Raw genomic sequence first — 25,796 nt, 5'->3', positions numbered from 1 at the left:
AATATACAGAGATCTTATAGTGGGAGAAAGGAAAGCAAGACCAACTTGAAATCTTTAAAAATCTGCATGATTGGATTGTTTTGGTAGTTGATGCCTAACAGCATTTCTCAAGGAGCTGGTATGCTGCTGATCTCTTGAAACATTTTAGTAATGTCTGTAATGTTTTGGGCTAGAGTACAACTAAGAAAATGTGCTAGCAAAGGGACGTTTGACAAGATTGACTTTTTTTTTCAAACCAGGAAAAAAAGCTATGCATTAGCAAAATTCCAGTCATTTTTAATAACAGGATTATAAGAGAAACATGTTAGTACAATTAGGTTTTTCCTAATGCATATTGGAACAGTATAGTTATTTGTAACATGAGGAGATACGATGGGAAATTTGGGGGTGTTGCTAAGGATTTGTGAACTCAGAAAGGGCTATACAAACTCTAGTCAAGATCACAGAACTCTAATCCCTAGACCCGACCCATAGTCGCCAAAGGCAGACTAGAAATTTCTGCCTTGGTCACTAAACCTAGAGAAAATGAGATTGAAAACAGTTGGCCAAATCAGCTGGGAGCAAATGTACAGAGATATTCTTGACCCAAGTGACCAGGATTGGGGATTTATATTGTCAAGTAAACCCAAATCTAAAATAAACTATTGCCTAGCATCATAACTGCTTATGGTACGTATTCTCTAACTGGTTAAGCATATCATATAGACAAACACATATCCACACTAAGAAAGTTGAATTTGAGGGCTTTTCTTTTTTTTATGTTTTTCCCCCTTTATACACATACATTTGCAGTTCCAAATAAATCAAGATAACCATTCCCTAGAACATGAACCGGCTAAAAGTTTCTGGGCCACATTCCAGCCTTCAAGAAGGACCGAAGGGAGAGGTCTATGATGCTTCTTCACAAGCAGATGGCGAAGGACCAGGAAGTAACCATGGTAACCACTACCCAGGCTAGAGAAGGTAATTCTGTAGGGCCCGAGTCCTCCTATCCATTTAGAATGAAGCTTAACCACAAAGGTAGTCAGCAAACCCTTTAACACACATACACACCCCAAGGCTCACAAACAGTAAAGCTACCCAGAGTGACTAGCATTTCAGTGACCCAAGACCCAATTCCCCCCAGTTCTAAGCACCATTGGCCTCATGAACAATGTACACTGAGAGCTTAGGAAAAAGACGTGTCCTGGACACAACCTGTTTTTCTTTTTCCCCTTCCTCTCATGGAAGAAGCCCTAACCATGATGATTTGGTCATTTTCTGAGAAACTAAACCTTCATCAGAATGAATTCACACTTCCAAAGTATCTTCTGGCTTGGGCAAAGTTTAGTGCACTATTGCCATCTAGACAGCACCATTCTGCTCTTGAATGTCTATGTTCTTTGGACCTCCCTCTGTCTTCTAACTGTACAACAGGATTCCCTTCATACTGCTGAGACATTAAATTTCCTCAAAATGTGCTTCCAGAGCAGCAGCCTCAGCAGCACCTGGGAACTCATTAGAAATGCAAATTCTCTGGTTCTATCTCAGGTCTACTGAATCAGAAGTTCTGGGGGTGGGGCCCAGCAATCTCTGGTTGTTTTATTTTGTTTTGTTTTTTAACAGACTGAGTGATTCTGAAGCTTGATCGAGTTGAAGAACCATCAGTTTAAAGGACCCTATCTCCCACCCTGATGATGGAAAGGTTACACTTTTGAGTCTGTGTCTCTGAATTCGGGAGACAAATCTGGAAGGAGAGTCCAGGAAAAGCTCCCTGAAGCTGAAAACTGAGAGCAGAGAAGCCAAATCAGAGGACTGGCTTCCAGCTGCTCCTCATGGGTGAAAACGGTGGCAGCCATGTTCTCTTCTCTAAAGACAAGTCCAGGACGGGACAGGGGAGATACTAACCTCTGGTGTGGAGGGAGGAGGGATTGGAGGGCAAGAGGCTGGAAGTTAGCTTCTCCAAAACAGAGACAGGGGTGCTCAAATACCTCAAAAACTGCGAAAAGCAGTTTGAGGGGCTGGCTTGTGTACCTGAGTGAGAGTAGGAGTCTGAGTATGGGGTACGCGTGAGTGGTGTGGGAGATGCGAATCAAGCGGGTACACGAAGTGGGAGCAATGCCAGGAGGCATGTGAGGAGTGTGGAGGATGAGGTGTGAAGACAGGAGAGCGGAGTGACCGATGTAAAAGGATCAAGGAGGTGCAGAGGTCAGAGGGTAAGGGGAGTCTGGGGGGTTGTGAGAGGGTGTGTAGGAGTATGACGGGGTATGGCGCGAAGGGGGGTGAGGTGGTGAAGAGTATGAGACAGGTGAGAGGAGTAAGGAGAGTGCAGGACATATGCGGAGCTTGTGGGTTTGCGTGGAAGGGGGTGAGAGGAAGAAAAAAGTCAAAGGGCTGGGGGGGCACTGGGGAGAGCTGGGAAGGAGCGTGAGAAGGAGAGGGTATGTGAAGGACTGAGGCGGTAGGAAAGGGTGAGAGGGTGTGAGGTGTCGGAGAAGCTGAGTGGGGAGGTTGGAGCCGGCCGGGGTGCAGGGTTGGTCTCGCGGGCTGCTGCGGGGGGCGGGGAATGCAAATGAACAGGGATCCGAAAAGCGTGAGCGACCGCGTCGGGAGCCAGGAGAACCTTACTCCCGGCCCCTCGCTCCCCCACCAGCCGGCACTGAGATAAATCCGAGAGGGAGCCCCACCTCTCGGCACGCTCGCTGTACCCACCTCGCTCGCTCCCTGGGGGGATGTGCGTCTGAGAGTAACTGATTAACGCAGGCGCTCGGCTGAGCGCTGCTGGCAAATTAAGGGAACTCCTGAAATGTCAGGTGGGAACGTGGTTCCCAGACCGTGCAGGTGTGGGCGCTTGCCCGGGGCCCGGGGCTTGGGCCCCTGCGCGCCCCTCCGATGATTTTACCGCTCCCTTCTCCTTAACTCTGAATTCACAACTTTAACAAAAGAAAGAAAGAAAGAAAGAAAGGATTAAAATGGGGGCCCAGACTGCTCGACGTCCGGGATTTTCCACGACTGTCCATAGGAACAATCTCTGCTTATCCAGGTCTTAAATCTCACTTCTTGGGCGAAGCTTGGCGTGGCCCCTTCCAAATGCCCTCTGGCACCCAAGCCCGGCTCAGTATTGCCCCAGCCTCGCTGTTCTCTTTGCCAGGACCAGGTTATTAGGGCCTGATGTCGGATGCAATAGGCGTTGGAAATAGGAGCACAATTTATTTGGTCAGAGATTGTGTATCAAGATGGAGGTGAGAAGGACTCTCTTTTTCCGTACCAAGAAAACCTAGACTTGTCACCAACCAGGTGGTCTCTGAACCCCGACTTTAACACAGCCTGACTATTCACATGCACAAACACAATGCCTGGAGGTGGCATATTTGGGCTATTTCAACTCAAGTTCGGTTGTTAATAGTAAAATTCACATGCCTCCAAACCATCTGTAAGATTTCACGCGCTGGGTAGAATGGAATTTAATAGCAAGTAATTTTTGAGGATTATTAAGACAATATAAACCATCTCTGCACATATTAGTGGAAAAGAATTATCTGTGAGGGGATAGAATGGGAGGAAAGTCTGGGGTGCTATCTGCAGCACCTGAAACCTAACTTTTCTTTTTCACTTTAATCTCACTGCACAGTAAAATAAAAACTTTCACAGATTCTGGCAGATGTCATTTTATAGTTGTCAGTAAGAATATTATTAACAGAAGTTAATGAATACTATAGAACCATCTAAAAGATGTTACAGTTTTAGTGTCAGCCAAATGCAATCATCTTACCTTTAATGAATGTGAATTTCATATGCAAATAAATTTTCAGCAGAGAATTTCTGAACCACTCAACTCAGAAGAATAAACCAGTTAACCTTAATTTCTCAAATATAGTTATAAATTAATTTTACATATTTTCTTTTGCTCTAAGGAAAATAACATTACTATAAAACTCTATTATTTTCAGAAATGATAAAAAATTTTCCTCCGTCTCCATTAAAGTTGTGTTATTCACTTGAATAAGAATGGTTTTGGCAATTATGCTGTGTCTTCATTTGTATCAATAAATTACTATATGTTGTCTTGAACACTGCCAGATAAAACCACCTACAGATTTCACAGTATAAATATTTAATGGTATTTTAGCTTTGGCCAGAAATGCACACTTTCTAGATGTCGTCCAGCAATAGATCGAATTGATCATCTCTCTTCAATTTGATTCATTATACTTGAATAACTAAATGAACACATAGACTAAATAATTTTTGATAACTAGAATATATGTGAAATATATTTTATATAACAGATATTTTTTCTAACTAGATGTGTTAGATGTTATCTATTTAAAACTAAGCAAACTGGAAATTTCTTGAATTCCTAAACTGATTTTTACAACAACTAGACTTGAACCTAAGTCTTTTCTATTCATTATCATGGGTTGTGGATTCTAGGTCCCAATTCACCCATGAGCCTGAACAAACTTCATCTACAACATGTACACTTCTAAGTACAACTATAGGATGGCTGGAAACATATTGCTGGAGGCTAGAAACATGTTACTGCCTTGCTTCCTCCATGTCATTGTAGAATATCTCAAAAGACAGAGCCCTAAAATGTGCATTTCTATATCTTTAATTTCTAAAGTCTCTAAAAGATTGGGGAATGGGTGAGAAGGGCAGGGAGAGAAAAGAGAATACCTAGAGTCGTTTTACTTTTAAATGAAACAATTTTTTTAAAATCGTTAAAATGATTATAAGTTTAAGAAAACAAGTATATATCCTCTGAGGACTTAAGTATGATTTCTATGTGTATCCAATTTCCTACATTTCTAAGCCTAAAGTCAAAATACACATTCACATTCTTTTCTGTGAAACTTACAGAACTGTTTTGAAATGGCTCAGACCCACCACATTATTAATTAAATAATAAGGATAAACTAACAAATCTACCTATTCATGAAAAAATTCTTAAGGGGAAATTATTCAAAAATAGAGGTAGTCTCCTTCATTTTCTTCTATATCACTTATGTCTACTATTCTTTTAAGCCTGTCCTGATTCCAATTCTCTGCAAGGTGCTTGTTCTCAAATATACCTTTCTCTTTTGCATTCTGGACTTGTTTATACCTTTCTGCTACTTTTGTGCTACACCAAAATTCTATGTGGAACAAAGCTTTTGTTAAGCAAACTTCCCCCTGCTCTGACCCACAGCCTACCAGGGAGAGAAAGTAAATTCTGCCCAGAGACCATGAGAAGGGGCTTCCAAGGAGAACTGGTGACCCACCCTCCTCTCTACCTGCAGACGGCTAAAAGAAACCTGAAAGAGACCTGGCCAGTGTTTGGAGAAATCATAGAGGCTCTCAGACATTCAAATCTTCATACCTGGGTCGTGGCATGAGTTGGTGCTGCCCTGGTCAACTCCACCCTTTTGGAACAAAGTAAGCACTCCTCTCACCCAAAGGAATGACACTCCTTAAAGAGAGTATTGCAAATGACCCTGTTCTTTTTAATTTGTCCTCTGCGTTTCTGCAGCTCTATCTGCCCCAGAAATTAAGCCGTGGAAATTGGTGAGGTTTTGCCACCTTGATGGTAAAGAAAGGAATGTGGAAAATTCTGAACCCAGCTAGAAAACACAGCCAAGGGAAGTTCATTTTTTCCTCTATGTCAAAGTTCAGAGAAAGGCAGCCCAGCCCTCTAAATCATTTCTGATCTACAATGCGGGGCTTAAAAAGAGGGTTTAAACCAATTTTAGACTTTTACAAGATGTTTTTCTCCACCTGCTAAAGTATTTAGTTTTATTGGAGGAAGTATTCAGAACCATAAAGCTCAGGAATTGGGAAAACTTCCCCAGTCCCACAGGGTTCCCAGGGGCCCCAAGAGCTTCTGGACTCTCATGGCTCCTCCAGGAACAATAAATCCTCCAGGATCTTCGGGTTCATTTCCCAAACCTCCCCATTACCAACTGTCTTGAGCATTAGTCCCTCAGTTCTCCCCACCATTCCTCTCCCTCCATCTACTCCCCATCCTTGTGGAAAAGTCATTTGTAAGACAACTACAGTCTTGTGCCATGGATGTGATCAAACTAGAATCTGTTGATTCCCCCAAATATAAACTTTCCTCCACTACCAATTTTGTTTCCTGATTATCTTATCGACTTTTTTGAAGGAAAAAAAAAAAAAAGACCAGAGAGAGATGTGTATCCCACACCCAAATTGTCTTCTGTTTAACCAGCAACTAGCAATCATCCGACATTAATTTATACGGTTTGTACAAATACCTAAGCTATTTAAAAGGCTGCTCTGGGTCGTGTGTGGCAGGGAACATCTATCTGGTGAATAGGCAGTGTCACACGGTAGCATGCTCCCTTGTCAAGGCCGATTGTGTTTTAGGCAAACATTTGTGCAAACATAAAGGCAAAGGTCAAGGACTGTTCAGTCCCAGTATGTGCTAATTCACCTAGCGAACCAATGGGGCAAAAGTTGCATTTTATATGCTCGCCCCGCCAGACCCAAGCGCAGGAGTCGCGCCTGCTAATGAAAAAATCGCCTCCGCTCCGCGATCAGCTAGCTCTCTTGTCAACTTCTCTCTGGCTGCCTAAGTCCATTTCTCTGGGCTTCCTCGGCAATAACTGGCAAAGACGTGTTTGCCAACATGTGGATCACCTCTGCCCAACCTTTGGCGCAGCACGTGTTTATTCCACTTTCCTGAGTAGGGGGTGACCTAAAAATAATAAATAAAATCTGGCTCACGGCAGATGCTTGCAAGTCGCTGTTTAGTGCTTGAATGAACGACCACTCTGTCCGGGTGCCTAAATATTGGTGTCATGAAATGTACAGCAGACCAATAATATTATTCAAACCACAAAACCGAATCCCAGAGCCGCGGGTTCGTGACAGGAAAGTGCATAAAACTACGCATTTGCAACACATGTTTGTGGAAAAGGGCGCGCGCGCGCGCTGGGAGCCGCCTTTCCAGTTTCCTTGGGGCCACTTTCAAACAGTTCAGCGAACACGGGGCATCGCTTTCCGGTGAGATATGCCTCTCACTAATACATGTCTACGCCATCTCCCACAGATCATTCCTAGTTATTTTTCCAATCTCTGGAAAAAAAAATACAAACGATTTCGAGTGGATGTCAGCTTGAGCAACTCGGAAGTGGAATACTTTTAGGGTTAAACAAACGCGCGCGCGCTCCAACCCTAGGGTTTACTTTGCATCAATAATCATCTGGCGAGAACCAATGGCTGAGTTTTTCCAAACCGTCCATTTAAGGGAAGAGTTTTTTCCGCTGATCAACCCGAGGGTCGCAGCTGTGCGCGTCCACAGGCAAAGAGTTTACACGTGCAAAATTCATTCCTGCGAGGCGGGCCCCTGGCTCAACAGCGGAGCGGAGCGGAGCGGCGCGGCTCTCGCCCGGGGCTAGAGGCCAGGACTTGTTGCCTCTGCCGCCGGAGAGGCTCTCCAAACCCCGGCACTCAGGGCTCCAGGGCTTCTGGGACCGTGATGACAGGGCTCGAGAAGAAAGCGCCTCCCTGTTAAACACCCGCAAAACCAGAGCAAAGTCGCGGGAGGCAACCAACCCAGGAGGGAGCCTGGAGTTAGTTTTATCTTCCCTAAAACCAACAGGAAAACTCTCCCCGAAGTGCATTTTTACTGCGTTCCAAAACCAAAGAGAAAACAGGAAAAAAAAAAAAAAAAAGTAACTTACCCCGACCTGCCACAATACTACATTCTGAGCGTCCTTTTAACACTTTGATTCTTCCTTTAGTGCTGCAGCCTTTTCTTTCCTCTTGCCAGAAACCAACTTTCAAACTAGCTGCAATGTAAAAATAAAAATAAAAATAAACAAACAAAACTAAATAAAACCGGCTTTTACCCTTCTCACATCTTGCCAGCTAGAATCTGCCTCAAATACTTCTTCATTCTTTCTTTACCAAAATTTGCTAAACACCACCTGGGCAGCTTCACAAGGCTTAAAGTTTGTGTGGTTTGTGTGCGCAAATGTGCTAGTGTGTGTGAGTGTGTGTGTGTGTGCGCGCGCGCGCGGGGGTGAGAGTTAGTTGCTTTTAAAAAGACGTCGTTGTCATTCAGAGTAATAAAAGTGTGGCCCCCATCTTTGGGTGTGAATTCTTACATGCACCTCTCATTCCAGTTAACTTTTTTCGAGCTGAGAAAAGCTGCTAGCTTACTTTCGGGAGACTTTGCTCGTTATTCATCTGTTTAGTCGCCTCAGAGGCACAAAAGCGGATCCGCGGCGTTATGAAAAATGGCCTGGGCGCGGAGAATGTCACAGTGGTCGGCGTATTATTTTAGCCTTCTTAAAAAAAACTCAGGGAAAGTTTGCTTTTGATGAATTCAATAAAAGCGAAACTGCAACGGAAGAGATTTTCAGCTAAAATCATACAGCATGGGGCAGAGCTTAAAACAGCCAGATGGCCAAAGGTAGAGAGACCCTCTCGGTTTCAAAACCCAGATCTGGAATTCCGCCGGCTGGACTTCTTAGTTTATTTAATCCCGCGTGTATCTTTATTTTTTTTTTTCAATTGATTTCCCCCGCTCTTTTTTCCACCTCTCTTTTGGTTCCCCACCCCAGAGCTGCTGGTGAGACCCTGTCTTGGGATTTGCAGAAGTCACTTTGCAATTTCCCCTTTGATAATAGAGTTAAACTTTGCAGCGCACGCAGTCTAGAGAGAAGCTAACTTGGAAGGCGGTAGGCCTGCTTGTTGTGGCCCATCATCAGGTTCTTGATTCAAATGCTGCAGCCTTTGACAGCTAAGGCCTTTGAATATAAGGACAAATATTCATCCCACCCCACCTGACCACCCCTCACCCCGCACCCCACAATCGTGGAATATCAGAAGAGTTTGGCTCATTCCTCAGCTTTGTGCCCTCATGGATCCCTCCCTTGCGATCCCAACCCACATGGAGTTAGTTAGAGTCCCAGCAGATTTCTTAAAGATTCCCTAAAATATCCTTGGGCGTCAAAGAGGAACAGACTGGAGTGGCCACAGTGGCTCCTTCCCGACTTGGAATGAGACTTGTGAAATTAATATACATCCTATATGAACCTTGTTGTTGAAGTCAGATGTTGGCTAAGCAGAGAAATGTGGTGGGGGCAGTAAAAACAGATGATAGGACTTAACACCTGGGGCTCTTCCTCTCGAGATGGGAGGTGGGGTCGGAAGGTACCCAGGACCCCATCCCTCAGAGTCAGCCCTGAAAGGATTTAGTTTGGTTTGCAAGTTAGGCCACCACCTCCGGGAAGGCCTCCGGATGGACTCTGTCCTAGAATCACTGCAACTCTCTAGGCTGAGGAACTGGTTGTGAAGGGGCAGGTTTTCAGAAGGATTTAGCGAGTTGGGCCTGGCCCATCCTAGTCTAAATCCAAAAGACAATCCCTCAAATTGCAGGGGGTTTGGGGCATGGGTGGGAAAGAGGACAGAGAGATCAGGGAGAGCAAGGATTAGTACTGAAGACTTGACTTCAGCGATCCTGAGGGGGCGGAGAAGGGGGGAGGCACTATCTGAACTGCCCCAGCCTCCCCAAAGCCGAAGGGGAGAAGCAGCGCAGGCAAGGAGAACAGTGGGTCCTTCGGGGGCTCGCTGATCCTATTATCTGCTGTGCCACTTCCTAGCTGAGGGATCCTAATTAACGTCCCAGCCCTCTGTTTCCTCATCTCTAAAATGGACATAAAAGTACAATCTGTTTCAAATGAGGGTTTTGGTTCGTTCGTTTTATATGGGACTGTGAATGCAAAGCGCTTAGAGAAAGAGCACAATAAACATTTACTAGTGTGTTGTCAGTGTTACTTCCGCTGTTGTTTTTATTATAGGCTGACGTAGGCATTGCGGTGACAACACCTCGAAGCATAGGCTCCGAACAAGCGGGTCTCCGGACCCACGTTCTCACTCTCTAGGCTCTAGAGATCCAGACTCAGGCCCCTGGCACCCTACAGAAATCTCGACAGTCCTGGGATCGGACCAGCTCTCCCCACCCGAGTTGATCTAGCCCCAGTGGGTGCCTGGTTGTCTCCCTCCTTTCCTTGCGCAGAGCCGCAGAACCCCAGGTATCTCCGGGAAGGCCTGAAGCATTCCCAACCCTGGTCTCTCAACAGTGCCCGCACTCTAGAAAAAGCTTCCAGCTTTTCCAGAACCGGGTTGGAAAAGGCCTTTTGGAAAAGACAAGGCACTCACTTTTCTTTTGGAAGCGAAGGGAATCAGCTGGGGAAGGAGAACGGCAGAAAGACTCGGGGGTGGCTGAGAGGCTCAGGCCAGCGCGCCCAGCTCACTCCAAGTTCACACCTCGGAGATTCCCGCTCAAGTATTTTTCGCAGAGGATGCTGGGAGGAAACCTCTGCTTTCTCCCCAGCTGACCTAAGGGGCGGAGGGGGTGGAGAGGTGCGGCCGGCCCCAGAATGGAAGCTGAAGCCCCCAAATGCTCTAGGACCCTGCAGGAAAGAGGCACAGCAGCAGATCGGAATCCAAAGCACAACTCGGAAATACACTGTCATAATCAATGTCCCCATCTTGTGGGACAATCGAGCTAAAAATCCACAAGACATGAGGCTGGCTCACATCAACCAGCGTTATGGGGCACGTAGATGGCAAGCCTTTTTACCTCCGCTTGGAGTTCCCCACTCATTTGTGATGTTTGAAGTGCACAAAGGTGATGCCTGGTCTCCACCTGGTCTGAAGAGGCAAGGAGAACTAGAGTTCCGTCAGTGCTTTGCCTACTTTGGGCATCTCGCACCTCAGACCCAAATTAGAGCACTGCCTAGCATTCAAGTTAAAAGTGGTGCAGGCCCTCAAGAGAAGGGGTTACTGTAAGTTCAAATCCATCCCGGGGCCTCGGGCTCTCGCTCCTGCGGGGGAAGCTGAGTCAAGAGTCCCTGGCTTAGGGCGCAGGCGCCTCCCTCCTCTTCACTCCCGCGCTGCCGCCAAGGTTCTTTCCCAGGCAGGAGACAGAGTTTCCAGCTGAGCCCCACGTCGAATATTTACACCCTCAAGAATGGCAGTGGGAGAGAGAGGAATTCCAGGACGGAAGTTTGTGCCTAGGTTGCTCGGAAATAGGGGGAAATTTATTGGCTTTGTCCTGAAGATTTCTGTAGTTTTAACTCAGAAAAACAAGCTGCCTGTGGCCAATAGACGTTTGTAGGGGAGGGGGGTTGGAGCTGATTTTCATAACTGTCCTAACAGACCCCTGACCTCCTGGGCTGAAGATTTCTTGTGATCAATGAATAGGCTCTGCTTTGAGCTTTGCAATTATAATTAAACTACTGGAGACTCTGTCCACTTAAACATGTGTCCCGCTCCGAGGTGATGAATCATGGTCTGTCCAAGGCACTCGCTTAGCCTCCCTCAGCTTTTAGGGCATCCCATTCAGACAACTCCGTTGGGCCAATGTTTGCTTAGGACAAATTCCACCCCCCACTCCCTACCCGGCATCTCTCTCTTTCTCTCCCTCTCTCTCTCTCTGTCTCTCTTAATTCTCACTTGTTCTTGCCTTTCTGGGTTGGGCAAGTATCCATAGAAAGGAACTTGGGCGCACAGGGTGGATGACTTTCCCGCCCGAGGTGGAGCTCTCACATTAATTGTCCCAATAAATTGAGATATAGTGTGCATAATGCAATGGAACAATATGATTATAGTCCACGTGTATGACTTAATTAAGCTATTTGCAGCTTGATGCTGCAAGTCAACGGGTGTGCAAGTGGATTAACAATTGCCCGCTCCCTTATCCTCAGGATGGCGCATAATTACTTTACTAGCGGTACATATCAATTTTTGATGATTGCGGAAGCCATGCTAGCTTCACCAAGAAACCGTTTAATAACTCTCCGTTGTGTATTAAAAAAGTAGTATTTGGAAATATTTTGAAGCCGCTCCCAACATTTTTATAGGTTCTGATTGTGGCCTTTAATGGGCCGCTGTTTCATTCCTGATGTATATTTTATAAAGGGGCAAAGGCTAAACTCTTAAGTCCCTGCTCTGAGAGGGAATTGGAGTCCCCCACCTGCTCTCCACCCAGAGAAAGCCTCTCGCTTCTGCTCCAAGCCGTGTTGGCTGACTGGTACGTAATGGATCCATGGAAAGGCTTGCAGCTAGAGCTGCCACCCTTTAAAATCTTCTCTTTCTGACTCCACTTCTCTCTCTCTCTCTCTCTCTCTCTCTCTCTCTCACACACACACACACACACACACACACACACAATCTCTTTCTCTTTCTACTAAAAGATAATCCAGAAGCACTATGAGCCCCCTCCTTCCAGGATTCTCTTCCCAGCTCCCCAAGCACCTCTAAGTCCTGAAGGATGCATGTCCCTCATGCGCAAGACTAAGGAAAGCAAGGCGTCTGGTGGCCCAGCAGGGAAGTGTGTACTAACATGGGTTGATAAAATTTGCAACTGGGCTAATAAAATTACCCAACTTGATGACAGAGATATTGACATTCAGACTTCCCCTGCTCTTTGCCCTTTGTCTGGAGTAAGATGGCGTCAAAGCCCCAGCTCACTTCCATCGTGGCTGGGGATGGTGATGATGATGTGCGTTTGTTCCATGTGATTTACTATTTGAATCAAGTCAAGGCTGATCGTTTGACCTCTCTGGATTGAACTAAATTCATCACTTATAATTTTATTTAAAAGCCGCGTGGCCATCAATCATAACGAGAGCACGGGGAGGCAACATTTTCCAGGGAAATGTGTCAACTTCATGGACACATGGCGCTTACACCATCCCTTTCCTGTCCTGGACTGAGCAGACACATACCTAGGGTTCCCTCTGAGGACACAAGGTTAATTCAGCTCCTGATGGGTGATGACATTTGAAAGGAGGAGTCCTTTGCTTGCCTAGGACCAAAGCTGAGTGAGATGATGCCAAGATTTAGGCCGAGTTCTAAATGAGCTCCCTGCCTTTGGACTCAAGAGATGGTTTACGAACTGTGTGCCCATCCTCAATCCAAAGGAAATTTCAAAACATTCCAAAAATTCCTGTGAAATCAGGATCACAGTTGATCTCCCTCATTCCTAATAGTGCTGCTGTAAATCGCTTTGAAACTGCAATATATCTCAGCTCTCCATCTTTCTGAGTATCCATGTTATTGCCTTCTAGTGAATAAATGTTACAGCAGTCTCACTAAAAATTTTAAGAAGAGTAAAAATTTCCAGTGGTCTTTAGACCCAACTCAACATTAATTCTTAAAACTAAGGTTACAGAGTCCCTATTTCGAAGGTTTCCTGGTTGAGTCTATTTGTTCTTCTACCTGAAGCAGGTGATGTTTCTGCAGAAACATCTGAATGACAGCAGGAGTGAAGGACAAATCTGATAAAGTCTAATAAAGCATGAGCATTGAAATGTCATTAAACTTGCAAAGATGAGACTCAAAATCACCAAAAAGGTAAATGTCTTCATTAGCCTGATCTCCGAAGACTGTTGAACATTTCATTAATTTATAATTTATGATTGTTTGACAAATATTGAAAAGTATGTAAATATGAGCTGGATAATGTCTTTTCTGCGGGAGATGAGGAAATGACCCAAAGTGTACGTGCCTGCAAGATTACACACAGGACCCGGCTCTCTGTATCAAACTGTGCCACCCCTTTAGCCAACATATTGTGCAAGTGACAAGTGAAATAGTGCAGATAAACCAATGGTTTAAAACGTAATAAAGACAACAGCCATTTGCATTTTTTACATTTTATTACAAAGGTAATTTACTATGACACATTTCTGAATGTAATTTATGAAAACATGTTAAAGCAATTACATAGTGTATACAGCCCTCCGAGCTACAAAATTCAGATAAATAATAATATTATAGACCTTTAGAGATGTTCACTATTGAAAACATATCCTTTATTTCAAAAATGGGTTGTACAGAAGAAAATAATGGCATTATAATTTAAAATTAAGAATAAAATCTTGAAGAACAATAGAAAGTAAATGAATAATATTCTTCGCTGGAGTTGCAAATTTAAATCTTTACGATGACAATTTGCTTATTTCACAGGGTTTATTATCAACAATTTCTTTTTTTTCCTTCCTGGACTCAACGTTAAGTGCAAAGTATTAAAGGATTTGGGGGAGGGAGATACAAGAGGAATGTATGTTTCCTCTTTCAAACTTCTCAGCTCATTCCTTTGCCCCATTTCTCTTTTTTGAAGCACAGGATTGTGCCATCTTTGAAAAGTAAAGAGAAATCCACTCCCTGAAGGTCAGTACTGTCTGAACTGATCCTTCAAGCAGATTTTCTACACCAGCCTGTCATAAGTTATCAAAATGGGAGAGGATTCCATGGGGGACGGGAGGAGGAAAGTTTACATAATAGAGCAGGAAATAAAAATGAGAAATGTTTCATTTCAGCTCCCACTTCCCAGACATTAATTTATTTCATAGTAACTTCATATTATGCTTTAAATCTGGGAGTGCAGGATTAGATCCTTAAGATTCAGCCTCCAACTATACTTATCAACTTTTTTGGGGGGCGGGAATCTTCCTTCCTTTTGTATTTATAGGTAAAATGCTTTTCAATCGCTTTAGCTTTAAACGTCAATCATAAAAGCAAGCCCGAAATGGGCCCTTTTCCTGCCTGTGGGGGGCATGCCCTGGGTTTATTCCACAAACTTGAGACTATCTGCAAGGCCTGTTGTACGTTTGCTTGAACGAGCCCTAGGGAGTGTTAGCTGCTGTGACAGACTTACAGCCACAATTACCCTCCCAGCCATATTAAATCTGTCAAGAAACAAACAACAACAACAAAAACACCTTATCACAACTAAATCAGAATTTGTGGGGCATTGGAAGCATATAATAATTGTGCCGAGTCCTCTTTTTCAGCTGGGAAACCTAGCAGCCCACAGTAACCTTCAAAATTTCCCCCATGCCTCCCGGTTCGAGCACCCAACACCCCACCCTGCAAGTAGATGTACAGGCACTGGGCCCCTTGGAGCACCCCCACAGAGTGCTGTCCCGTTACCAAACGTGGACCATCGCCTGAATGTGGCCACCTTTCTCCAGAGCAGTGGGCAAGTGAGTCCGGGTATAGTGACCTGGACTCCCGAACTCCCTGCCCACGAACTTCTGCTCTGCCCCGCCCCCCGCTCTACTGAGCAAGCAGCTGACCGTCATTCCACCTTCAGGCGAAGCTGGCGCCGGGGATGCTTCTCCCGCCAAGCATCCCTCAGGTTGACGTCGCTGACGGACAGACCAGCAGCTCAGCGGGCTTTAGCTTCAGGACCCATCCCTCACCCCTACCGTACCCTTTCAGCGCCTTGGGTCTCCCTTGTACCCTGCTTTAGAGCTGGGAATTGCCCAGGAATTGCCTCCACCAGCCGTCCCTAGCCCAGCCAAGGCTGGGGCCTAAGCCTGTTAGTCCCTGGCTCGAGCCGGGTCTCGGCACCTCCTCCTTGCCTCCAGAGCCGGACTGGGCCAAGGAGGTAGGCTGTGGGTTTGTTTTCACCAGGGTTAAGTCAGTCCTCGGTTCCAGCCTTTGTCTTTCTTGGAATGTTTAGGGGCTGCATATGCTTTTGTGTTGCAAACAGCAAGCGGGGTCCCCAGGAGTCCCTGACCCCATGCCTTGGCGGGAGCACGGTTTCCCTGGACGACTGTGGCTGGCGAGGGGGGAGGGGGCACCGGGTGGTAATCTTACGCAGGCACGCTGCCACGCACCCCCGAGCCAGCGCAGACAAGCAGCGCCCGCACACACACAAAGAAAAGTTCCTAAAGAAACGAAGAATGAATGAATGAATGAATTGCACTGATGGTGAACTCCCTGAATTCGTGGACTAGAGGAAGGAGGGAAATATAATGAGGGAGGGGATCAATAAAGAGAGGGAGCCAGAGAGAAAAGAAATAATACCTGCTGATGTGTCAACTTCAATGGGCAATCTTATAATAACAAATGAAACAATGAAAGGACTGCATTGTTTCCTATTAAGCGCTCCATCCATGACCCCGTTTATATCTGCAATGGCCATGTGTTGATGACTTGGAGTATATGCAAAAACAAACTTTCCCGCGGTGTTATTTTTTTTTCTCTCCTTCTACTCTGCTTGTCAAGCTTTTCTTTCCAAACAGTCAGATTTTTTTTTTTTTTAAAAAGGCAAAGCAGAAGAAGTGGGAAAGAAACCTCCACCACCATCGCTACCCAAGAAATGATAAATAGCATCGAATAGCTAATCGCTGGAGGGCGCGTTTACCAATTCATAATCATTTATTCTTGGTGATGTATGGCTCTTACTCTTAAATCTGAAAAGCTTCTATTTGAAGGTGTAAATAGCTTTTTTTTTCTTTCTTGCAGTAAACCTTCCTGCATTAGCAGTGATTGATCTCATGTACAATTCGTCCCAGAGTGCTATTTTACAGGGGGAACACTAGCTTTTGGAGATTAACTGGGGCGTCTGTTACATATTAATGAAGCCGGGAGATATACTAACGTTTTGGTAATTTAGTTATTTGTGTCTATAGCTATCGTCGTTATTTTCTTTTAGACCCCTGCGGTTGTTATCCATCGAATTAAAAAGTGGTCTTCAGAATTACTTTTTTTCCACTGGCAACTAAACGCCATTTAATGTGAAAAACAAATGTTGACTTCTCTCTTGAAGGAAGTGTGTTTCTTGGCAAGACATCAAAGTGTTTTAAACTGTGTTAGTGGCTGATGTTAGTTTTTTTTTTTACTGGGCAGAGCCTGCGCTAAAGTAATAACTAACGGGAGGAAAAAGAGAAAAGAAGTCTTGGTTTGCTTCTATCTTAGAAAAGGTATTCGATCTTCTAGGAGAGAGGGGGAAAGTGAAAACTCTAGGGTGAATGTGTTCCTGGCAAGAGGTTCCCCAAAACACTTGGAAATCCAAACTTAATCGATGTTGGGAGTGGGGTGGGGGAGGAGGAACAGAGGTTGCTCATTGATTTGCACCTTGATAATTAATATCCCACCAAATGAGACATCAACATCATTAATGCCTCTGTATTCCCGGAGACAGACTTTTAGTGAACTGCAATCCCGAATAAAAGCCATGTTCGACAAAAAGTTTGCTTCATGGCCCGGGATTAAATGGCCCTATTTCTCTGTTTTCTTGAAGGATTTTTATGGGGAGGGGAGATTTCCTAAAATGCTCTGGCTTCCCACAGAAGATCTGGGGGGATTGCCTGCGGGCAGGAAGCCTCTCCTGGCACCCCGCAATTTCCCGGGTTCTGTGGAGGACGTAGGACCACTGCCGATTGCGGAAGTAGGGATAGGAGAGAAGAAAAGGGGTTGCGAAAGGCTTTGGTTCGATGGTGGATCGCCCATTTCTACCTCCGGGAACTGCCTGCTGAGTTCAGGAGAGGCCAGGAAGCGGCATAACATCCCCGAGGGACACATCTGCCCCTGGGTCCTGACTATGTGAATCTCAGCCCCTTGGCCCTTCGGATTGCCTACCCAGGCCCGGTGCGTCTCCCCTCCTCCAAAAGGGAGTCCCCTCTACATTCCCCTCCCACAGCCTGTTACCACCCTTCTCCCAGAAGCCCCGATCTGGAGCTCCAGATGACTGGGGCCTTCCAGCCCAGCGTTTGCAGTGAGGGCAGCTTCAAGACGCAACAAACTTTCTAGAGCCGCGAAACACTGAAGCGTGATGACGCCGGTTGGCCGGGGCGCGCCCCTTTTGTTTTCGGGGGGCGATTTATGCTCTTCATAAAAATGTGGTTTGGAAAAATAGAAAGGGCCTTGAAAACGTTGTTACAATGAAAAAGGGACAAATTAGAAGACATTTTCCGTGATCAAAGGTGGAAGGGAGAGCGCGCATGGGCATTCACAAAGCTTGACTTATTCCCTCCCCTCCTTTGCAAGCCAGGGCAACAAGCGTGTCCCCCATTGACAAGGCGCCCTATTCAGACTGCAGGTGCGAAGTGGGCCGGCGAGCCCGGCCACATTATGTCAAGGTTGTTGGAGATTAGTGTTTGGCCTTAATAACTAAAGCGCTTGATTTACATTGGAAAAAAGCCCCCTCAGCCGTGAAAACAAAATCGTTGAACGCGTGATCATTGCGAGGGCGGCTGATATCCTAATACTCACATTGTTCTCTGCTGGGTCCAGGCGCGCCCTGGCCTCCTCAGGAAGGGCAAAGCCTGGGTTGCTGGCCTTGGACCAGGTCTCCCATCACACACCCTGTCCGGGTTCTGGAAGAAATGGTGATGGGTAGAAGTTTTACAGGGGCCTCAGGAAGACAGAGTGGGAGCTTCCCTGGGAGTCCAGATCTGGTCCCTCTGTTTTGGCAAAGCCTGGCATGGGAGAATCATGGCGGCTCCAGGGCCTCAGGCCCAATGGTCAACTCTCTGAAGGCTCAAGGGCCTCCAGCATTACTTTGGTGGGAAAGCTGAGGGACTTGTCTTGAAGTGTCATGGACAAGAACAATTCTACGCAAAGGTGATGATCCTTTGGGAGTGACTGGAGAGCTGAAGGAACTTAGGAAGGACTAAGACACACCGACTAATCTGGGCTGGCTCCAAGAAGGCCAGAGTGTTCAGGCCAAATCTATTCCTCGAGGGACAGCCCACTTCAGAGACATCCAGAACTACTCACAGCCTCTACCTCACTTTCTCTGCACTTTTCCTGTTTCATTTTCCCAGAGACTGGGGGGGGGGGGGGTCCACCTTGGCCTTCGTTCTGCTTCCCCTTGTGTGGAGATTTTAGGGCAGATTCCACCCCCCCCCCCCATACACTACTGTATCTGTGCCTCCCAGACTTCCTCCTCCCCCACCCATGAAAAGGGATGCAGAGAACAAGAGATCTGTGGTTGGGACCTATGAACAGCCATTTCTATATGGATATGTATCTATTCTAACTGCAATATAGTTTGTAAAAGTCAAGCTACTTAAGGCAATTTCCATAAGATCTGTACTAGAAGAAAAGGTTCAGTGGGGACAAGGTGAGAAAGCTGTTAACTATTGTCTGGCCCTGAAAAGGTCGTAAGTCAGAGCCTTGGTAGCTGACCTGTCAGGGGAAGGTATAAAGGCTTTATTCATGCAGTGGCTGCAGTGTTCTCAGCTCTCACAAAAGTGTTTTTATGATTAGATTCTCTTACCTCTTTTCTTAATTAAAAAGCTGAACCATTAGAATAGCACCTGCATCGTGTCCCGATGGTGCCTGCATACTAATTCCAGAGCCTTTACAACCAGTAATTATAACATAAAATCAGAGATTGAATAAAACAGAAGGATTTTGCTCCCAAAGCCCTGCTAATCCCCTTTTAAAAGGGTCTGGTGAAATAATTCAGAACAGTATCCGGAAGTTGGATTACCGTTCCTTTTTTAACTTTTTACAATGAAATGATATTTCACACTTAAAGGAAGCTCTGTTTTTCTACAACAGTTTTTTTTTTTTTGGAAGAAAGTTGGCAGGTTTTTTGAACTATACAAAGTATTGGACTGTGGATTCCTTACTCACTAAATGCAGTGCCAGAAAATGTAGGGGAAATTTGTATGGCAGGTTTGAACCACATTTTCTCCGGTAAAAGTGGCTGCAGCGTGATTGAGAATTGCATATGTACATCAGGCAATGCTTCTCACTTCTTTCAGAGGAAATAAATAAGCAGATCTTTTGGGGTCAGATGCCTATTTTTCATGACTTAGAAATATGCACATTTCAGGCAAAACACTCCACTAAGATGCTTTTTAACACTTAATGAATACATTGATGAGTTCAAAGGCTAGACGCCTCCGTTAAACACCGAGCCAGACCTTGCGGTGGCACAAGCCAGGCACCTTGAGCTGTCTGCAGTTTCTCCCCAGTCCTGGCAAAGAACATCATCCTCATCTGGCTAATCTGATCTTGCATGGGCCAGCCGTCAGTCACAGACAAGAGAAAACTGGGTCATCCTGATTTTCTGTATGAATCAGCTGATCATATTGTGGGTGGCTTTTTCCTCTTCTTTTCACCATCATTCCACAAATGCGTGGCACAGCCAAAAGCATAGAAACGTACCCAGTTTTGGTTTCTTTCCTCTGCAGACATTTCTCAAGGCTGCCCATGTATTCTTGAGGTTCAGAACCATGCACAGCCCTGGTTGACTTGTTTTGAATTGATGAATACTCTTGCCCTGCATATTGGCTCACACAGAGTCTATATTGGATCTAAAGAAGTCAAAAATGCAAGACAAGTTTCAAGGTCATCTCCCTGGTCCTATTTACATTTTATCAACTTGCAACCCAAAGTAATTTTTTTCTCTCTCTTTTTTTTCTACACAGCTGTTCTGGATGTTTGCAAAGCCACTGGAAGATTCAGAGGCAAACGCTGAGACCTCTCTTAGTTGCCTACTGAGTTTCTCTTTTTCTTAAATGGTTTTGGGGTCTGAACTTGATAATGTTCCTAGAAAACTCTCAGGCATTTTCCTCATTGAAGATATCTGGCTAAAAAGGCAATGGTGTCCTGATGCCCTGACAGGGAGTTGGTGACAAGTAGAACATGTTACTGTGGGATTCTCAGTCACTTGGTGACTAAGATGTTATTAATTTTCCCAGAACAGAGATTCAGTATGGAACAACTATGATTATGAAAAAAAAAAAAAAAAGGTTCTGATGCCTTACTGGAAAGAATGTGTTTTTGTGTAACTTTTGCCCCAAACCGCTCTGCCCTGGGTTGCCCACCTTTGCTCCCCACTTGCACATTCCCGCCTTTTACACCTGGGTCTTGAAAAGCCCAAAAACCAACAGCTGACTCAGAGTAACCTCAGAGACTTATGGTAAAAATAAATCAACATCTGGGCCATCCTCAGTGTCAGTGTCTTAACAAGTCATGCGGGTGACATTATGATATCGGGTTTCTCCTGCTTCGTTCTGCACCGAAATAAACTCGATTCCCTCTCATTTTTCTTGAGCCTTTCAAAAGCAAATGGCGTCTCTGCCTCAGTGCCCCACTGCACCAGCATCTGGAGCTCTCAGAGAACATAAACTGTTTCAGGACCCTCAGCTAGCCTAGGTGCTGCCTGCCGAGGCACACCCTCTCTGGAGCTTGAGGTCCCTGGGTGCCACGCTTTCTAGGAGGGTCTGGAAATCTGATTCAGGGAGGAGCTAGGGGACATGTCTGAAAGATGGAGTCTTGTGAGTAATAATAACAACAACCTTAACAGCAAGCACTTAACGGGTAATTCTAGATGGTTTCAAGGATTATCGTGTTTCTTGCTCAAGACAAACTTGTGGAGATGATGCTTGGAAATTCTCTTTTAGCAGATGAGGAAACTGGAGCACAGGGAGGTTTCATCCCTCATCCAGGGGCACAGGGCCACAGGTGGAGAAGCCCAGCCAATCTTCCCATCACACCCGCACTTTCTACCTAGTGCTCGCTTTCGAAGAAGCCAGTGGAAGGGCTCACTGGAAATCATTAGCAGGCTAAGGCGCCCCCAAACTGCCCTCGGGGCTGCCACTGCAAGATAGGAGGTGAGTAACTTCTTCAAAGGACATTTGAGGTGTTCTCTGGGGTGAGCTAGCCATGGGCACTCAGGCGAGAGTGACTTCACCCCTCTGCCAAAGGTCACACCATTCAACTTTCTGCCAAAAATAACTTTTCGAAGGGAGCCCGAGAACTCTTAGGGGCAGCAGCGCGCAGGTGTCCCAGCGCACTTCCCCTTTCCTCTCCTCATCCCGTGATTCCTCGGCTCGAACTCGAACTTGGGAGGTTCCCAGGGCAGCGGCCCTCTCGGCTCTCGGGGATGGTTGGGCCACGACTCCCCGGTGCCCCTGCGGCACAGTGCGGTCCCAGGCGGGGTGCGAAGGCGCAGCTAGAGGCGCGGACGTTTCCTCTGGCAGACGTTTCCTGGGGCGGCCGTGCGGACGGGAGACAGCGGGATCAGGCGACGAGCCTAGAAGAGCCCTGGCCCGGGGTGCCCGGGGCCCTTCTCATCCCCACCTGCTCCTACCACAAGGATTCCGTCAGTGAAAGGGCTTTCCTGAGTGCGCTCTCCCACAGAGGCCGGGCGGGGGAACCCAAACAGCAAGAGAGGCTCCTCTAACTGGTCCCGGACCCGGAGGAGCGGGACCCTTCGGCGAGAGGGACGGGAGGGGGCGCTCATCCCAGGACTAATGGCCAAGGACCTCCTCCCTCGCGGCGCCCACCGACTCGGAAGTGTCGCGGCGGTTCCAGTGGCCGTCCCCTCGGGGCCGCTCTTTTCACACCCGCGCGTCGCCCTGGCACCTTTGCGCGCTGAGGTCCCTCCCGCAACCTTCTCTGCAGGCCTGCCGCCCTTGCCCTACAAGCTGGTTCTCCCAGGTGTTCTCGAAGGGAACCTAGCATCCAGACCCCAAGAGCCGTCGTCTTCCCGCTCAGAGCATCCCAAGCCCCAGCCAGGCCCTGGAGACCCAACTTCTCCCTCTTCCGGCCAGGCGGATGCGGCGCCTGCGCAGTAGGAGCAAGGGAGCCCGGCACGCGAGTGCCCGGAGGCTCAGTGACCACAAGGGAGGGTGCAGCAGGGCTCTGGTGGTTCAGGTGCTTCTGATACGTCTGAAATAATTTCTCCAGTGGCCGGGCTGGATAAGAGAGCTTCTGCATCAGATGCTAAAACTCACTGACGAGCCCAGTCTCCCAATCGGGGCTCAGAGAAGAGTCCTGTGGGCTGGAGCCACACAGTCTTAGGACTTGGCTCTTCGCAGCTCTCTGAAGGGAGTAGGGAGTCGAGAGGTCTGAGCATCCGCTACTCCCAGAGAGAGGAGCGTCCAGCTGGGAAGACTCCTGCGGGCAACTGTGCCCAAGGTACCCCATTAGGGCTTAGGGAAGGCTTGGAGCCAACCCGCCCTTTCTTTTTCTTTGTTTTATTCCCGCCAGCTACCAGACATTTCTCTGGGAAGTCAGAGGTGGTTTGCGAGAGGGGGCGCGGTGCCGCGGAAGGCAGCCTTTCTCGGAAGACACTGCGAGCATGGCTTTACATTCTTCTCTTCCGCAATGGAAACCGGTTAATGAGTGCCAGTGTCATTGGGGTGAAATTGGGATCGAGGGAAGTCTTCTCTACGAAGGCTGCTTAGGTGGGTCCCTGTGTTTTTGTTGCCCCGAACAACTAGGCTTTAGAGTTGTCTCTGCGAAGCCCCGAGGGAAGGCAGGGAAGAAGACGGGATGCTGTGGAAGGGCCCCACATCTCTCCCAAGATGATGAAGCAGTAACAGGACACTCGGATTCGAAAGGGGAAGGGGAACATCACATCGTTTATTTCCAAAGAAAATAGCAAAACGGGGCTCCATGTACACAAAAGCCTTTGAAGGGAAAAGGAATCACAGATTTTAATTCATTTTTACATATTTACAGCAAGATTAAACCACAGCTTTCAACTATGTTTTCATTCAACAATCACTTTCAGTAAAATACATAACAACTTTTTTTTTCTTTCAAGTTAGTTCATAATTTAAGGATGCTAAGGGGACAGGTGATAAATCACAAACAGTGTGGCTAGAGAGGGTACCAAATAGTATAAAGTTTCAGTCAGGCTTTCTTGGGTGTGTGAATTATGATTACAAGACGTTTGCCCGTCCGTATAATTCACATTCATTGCAATCATTACATTGTCCCATAAATTAGCAATATAAACAAACATATGGGGACCTCAAGTAAACAAATAAAAATCAGTATAAGAGACAACATTTTGTAGCAACTATAATAACAGCATGGGTTACAGCTTGGGGAAACTTCTTTACAAATCATTTAGTCAGCACACACGGGGTGGGGAGGCTGGAACATCCTTGTTTATTTAAACCACCTTTAAAACTACATCAGAAGGTTTGGGGAAAGCTGGACGGGTGAAAGTTTCTTTCTTGGGCACAATATGAAATTTAGAACTGCACATGTGGATGGGAGGGGGGCGTTTGCATGCACTTTGGGGTCGTGGACCTTCTGAACTCCAAATGCCAAGATTCTGAAGAAAACAGGAAATTATAAAAATGTCTCTCTCCCTCAAGCCACTCTCCTTTCTATTAATGGCAGAAAGAGCTTGCTGATTGCTGCTAGTGGGAAGAAACACACAATGGGTCTATTTTTAGCAGAGATTGTCTTCGAAGGAGCAGGAAATAGTAACAATTGCTTAGCTGCAGCCTTGGTTCCAAGGATTCGGAGCAAGAATATTGGGAACTTGAGGGGTCTCTAGGTGACCTGACTTGGGCTAATTGAGTGCAGACCAGAGAAGAGAGAAGCAGACATACAGTGTAGGCTTAGGGTGTATACCCTCTGCCTGCGCTGTCTCTGCATTCTTTCCCTCCTGTCCCAGAGCCTGGGCAAAGGGCCCCTCAACATCTGCACACCTCCACAGGCTCTGGACCTGATGTCTCTGCATTGCTTTTGTTTTTCCCTTAGCAGGACTTGGCCCTAAGTTATCAGTTAGTGTAATGTGCATGTATTTTTTAAAAAAAGTTAGATTTTATCTCTTTAGAAACGGTTTGAAACTAACGGGGCAGAGGGAGTTTGACAGAGAGGAGAACAAATCGCTGACAAAGAACCTTTTACGTTTCATCAGCGTTGTTAGGACGACAAGCAGGAATGTCTCAGATAATAACTCCCACTTCAAAGATTTCTCAGCTCAATAGAAAGCGGACCATCCTTTTTATTCAACCACAAGGACTGGCACTAAAGAAGACTCCACTGTTTGATTTTTTTTCCACCGTGTTTATTTTTCCCCTATTCACTGGGGTACTTGGATAAAATAAACAACAAGACAATTAAGGGAACATGGACTTCTAACTTTCCTGCCATCTTCCCTATCCCCTTGGCCTTGGGCTCTGGAGTCTGTGCCCAGGGCCAGAGCAGGCCTGAGGGGTACCATACGCCCCACCCTGCGGAGAAACGAGTTTGGGGGTCTGTGAGAAACTTCCGGGATAGAGGGGCAGAATGGGCTGGACTGGGGGCCAGAGTGAAAATGTCCCAAAGGCACAGTCTGAACTCCCCAGACTCATCCAGGGTGGCTCCTTTCCTTCCCCCAAGTCCCATTGACATTCAGGCCTCCAACACGCTCAAGATGCTCAGAGGCACTTGGCACAAAACCGAGCCGGGGATGCTCATTTGTTAAGCTTCCGAGCTCGTCCTAAAGTTATTTACTTCTGACCCTGGAGCCTCTTTGGGGCGCAGTCGAGATGCACGAGTCCGTCTCCTCCCTTTCCTGAAAGCTTCCCTGCTGCCAAAGCGCCCCTTCCCCGCCCCCATTGGAGTGCCAGGTGAACCCCTAAACGCTGGCGAGGCAGGTCCTAAGGAGGAAGTATATACTGGAGAGCACAGTGACAGTATTAAATGGCGTGAAAGCAAAGGTCAGCGCAAATGTATCTTAATAGAGTGTCTGCAGTGAAGTGTGCCGCCTTTGAAGCGGCCGCTCCCCGCGCGCATTTCCATGGCGAGCCTAACGCGGCATGCTGATGCACCGTCAAACTCACACTTTCAACCCCAAAACCCGACTCTTTGAACAACCCGAGCTTGATTAGACCTTTCTCCTTTTCTTTCCCCTCTTACAAACCATTTCCTCGCCTTTAGAAACTCGCCATCAAACCCAAATGCGCCCTCTGATCACCGCAGAAAGCAGAAACAAAGGGAGCTGAGCGGCGATTCAAGCGGCCCTTTTCTTCCCTCACATTATTATCCATTTTTATTATGATCGGGAACAAGTGCCCATTCGCGTGGGTTTTGTTTACCGGAAATTAAATGAAAATGATTTAGTCCGCGTCAAACAAAAATATATACTTGTATACACAAGAAAAAAGGCCTGTTAGACGTAAATATTATGTCCTTAATGAAAAGCCTGGACGGGCTCCAGGCTCGGCCTTTCAGGATTTCAGTGCGACTTGCCCATTGCCATAGAAATCCTAACTTACCATGAAGATGCACCGTGGCGAAGAAACATTGCTTTG

At 46.5% G+C, this 25,796-nt stretch overlaps 1 long non-coding RNA gene across 1 annotated transcript in view; it reads left to right on the top strand.

The window, feature by feature from the left end:
- The window catches only part of LOC307186803, a 332,981-nt gene that overhangs the window by 206,431 nt on the left and 100,754 nt on the right, over positions 1-25,796 (top strand). The window lies entirely within an intron of this gene.

This window comes from Stenella coeruleoalba (genome assembly GCF_951394435.1).
Source record: "Stenella coeruleoalba genome assembly, chromosome: 5".
Taxonomy (NCBI): domain Eukaryota; kingdom Metazoa; phylum Chordata; class Mammalia; order Artiodactyla; family Delphinidae; genus Stenella; species Stenella coeruleoalba.
Note: the sequence above shows the minus strand (reverse complement) of the source record. Positions and strands in the feature narration are given on the sequence as shown.